General features: G+C 40.6%; 1 pseudogene; it reads left to right on the top strand.

Moving 5' to 3' along the window:
* The first annotated feature begins 339 nt into the window (after positions 1 to 339).
* LOC142553939 (inorganic phosphate transporter 1-4-like) lies at positions 340 to 2,332 on the top strand (annotated as a pseudogene).
* Positions 2,333 to 2,813: the final 481 nt, after the last annotated feature.

Raw genomic sequence — 2,813 nt, 5'->3', positions numbered from 1 at the left:
ACTGAACAACCAGATCTAATTTTTTAAATGAAAAAGGAAACGTAATTTTTGAAACTTATTCTCTTTTGATACTTTTTAGATTATTTGAAAGTTATGAAATATCGATCACCAAATCTTACATGTAAATCTAATCTAATCTAAAGATTTAAATATTTGAGATAACGTTGGAATCCCATGCAAACCCAAAATCTCTTTCAGTTTCTTATGCCTAATCGAACTCAACTTAGCGTCGGTTTTTCATCCTATAGATATATATATATATATATAGATACATACATATGAACGAAAATACTCACAAGCAAGTATCAAAGATCAATACATCCATTACTTGTTCAAAACCAATTTGATTCTTTTCCAGAAGTTCTAACCATGGATTCCACCGTGGATACGGTTTTAGCCACTCTCGATTCGACCAAAACTCAATGGTATCACTACAAAGCAGTCATCATCTCCGGTATGGGATTCTTCACCGATGCATACGATCTTTTCTGTGTCTCCCTCGTCACAAAGCTTCTTGGACGTATATACTATCACGTTACCGGATCTCTAAAACCTGGGGTTCTTCCTCCCGTTGCTGCCGCCGCCATCAACGGTGTTGCCCTATGCGGAACCCTATTAGGGCAGCTCTTCTTTGGGCTTCTTGGTGATAAATTTGGCCGTAAGAAAGTGTACGGGTTTACGTTGTTTCTGATGGCTATCTGCTCTATCGGTTCGGGTCTTTCGTTCGGCAGTTCCCCTAAGGCTGTGTTGACCACGCTATGCTTTTTTAGGTTCTGGCTTGGGTTCGGGATTGGCGGAGATTATCCGCTGTCCGCCACTATCATGGCGGAGTATGCCAATAAGAGGACACGAGGATCGTTCATCGCGGCGGTTTTTGCCATGCAAGGGTTTGGGATTCTTGGTGGTGGGGTGGTGGGAATGGGAGTTTCGAGTATTTTCCGCGCTCTGTATACTGCTCCAGCTTATGCTGTTGATCCGGTGGGGTCGACTCCACCAGAAGCGGATTATGTGTGGCGGATTGTACTCATGTTGGGGGCTCTCCCAGCGGTTCTGACATATTACTGGAGAACGAAGATGCCAGAAACTGCCAGATACACTGCCCTGGTGGCCAAGAACACCGAGCAGGCGCGTAAAGACATGGAGAAAGTGATTGATATCGAAATTAAAGTGGAAAAGGTTTCAGAACACTCGCCTCCCGGTGAAAATCGAGAACTCTTCGGACTATTCTCTAGGGATTTCTTGCGAAGACACGGGCTACACTTGCTGGGAACAGCAAGCGCTTGGTTCTTTGTGGATATAGCTTACTACAGCCAAAACCTCTTTCAAAAAGAGATTTTCAGCGCCGTCGGGTGGCTTCCACCTTGCAAAAACAATGAGTGCCCTCGATGAATTTTTCAAGATTTCTTTTTCCCAATTCCTGATAGCACTCTGCGGCACGGTTCCAGGGTACTGGTTCACCGTCTTACTCATCGACCGAATAGGCCGTTTTATGATCCAAACTCTGGGGTTTCTGTTCATGACAATCTTCATGTTCGCTTTGGCAATTCCTTACCACCACTGGACTTTGAACAAAACCGGTTTCTTGATAATGTATGGACTCACGTTCTTCTTCGCCAACTTTGGGCCCAACAGCACAATGTTTATAGTTCCAGCAGAGATTTTTCCCGCGAGACTCAGGAGCACTTGCCATGGAATATCGGCTGCAGCTGGGAAGGCGGGGGCGATCGTGGGTGCATTCGGGTTTCTGTACGCTGCACAGAATCAAGATAAAGCTAAGACTGATGCAGGGTATCCAGCTGGGATTGGGATAAGGAATTCTTTGTTTATTCTGGGAGGAATTAATATGCTTGGGCTGCTGTTCACGTTTTTGGTGCCGGAGGCGAAAGGTAAATCGCTTGAAGAAATGTCAAAAGAGGATGGACAAGTCAAGGAGATTCAGATGATTGAACAAGTTTAGACCTGCACAACTTCCGATCGATCAACACACAGAGTCAATATCTGATCACTTATATTTTTAAAATATATATATATATATATATTATTCATTCTTATAGTTTGGTTATAGTTTTTGTATGTGTCATGAAAAACATTCTTACGGCAGTATATTTCAGCAATATAGATATAAAGTTAGTATAAAAAGGTTTTGCGCATTTACTTTTTGATGAAACTAGCAATCCAAATAATTTGGCCATACCACCAGTAGAGATAGAAACGAAGATAAAAAAAAAATCCAATCAAAACTTCAGTTGGATTGAGTTCGGTTCAAGTTGGAATCATTATATTTTTTGCTTGAACTGTTGAACATGGTTCGAACAATTATTTCCCTTAGCTCAAACTATAATTGAGCTTTAATTTCAAACGAGCCGAAATGGAGCACAAACAAGAAATAAATGTACAATTTTCCCAACATGGTTCAAATAACTACTTTACTACAGTCACCATAATGAAACCAAGTAGTACCCTCCTTGGTTGGAACTTCATTGATTGCCCAAAGCAACATCATGCCAGGTATATGTCTCAACTTGTTGAGTCTCCTGATCTAAGAACACAAGCAAAATCAACATACACAAGAGTAAATCAAAATCCTGGATATCACGTAAACTGAATATCAAGTACGAAGAAATTATTAGTGATGGTCTGAGAAAAACAATATATTATTCACTTTATGAAAACATAAATTTGCATGCAGGTATGAAAAGTTCAAAGATTGGCATTTATTCCCAAGTTCCCCTGGAATTAGAATTTTCTGCAGATTAAAATATTTGATCATCACTTGTAAGAAGGAAAAAAAGAAGAGAAAAATGGTATACTTA

This window comes from Primulina tabacum, chromosome 8 (assembly GCF_025594145.1).
Source record: "Primulina tabacum isolate GXHZ01 chromosome 8, ASM2559414v2, whole genome shotgun sequence".
In the NCBI taxonomy this organism is placed as follows: domain Eukaryota; kingdom Viridiplantae; phylum Streptophyta; class Magnoliopsida; order Lamiales; family Gesneriaceae; genus Primulina; species Primulina tabacum.
The sequence above is the reverse complement of the archived record's forward strand: the minus strand, read 5'-3'. Positions and strand labels throughout refer to the sequence as shown.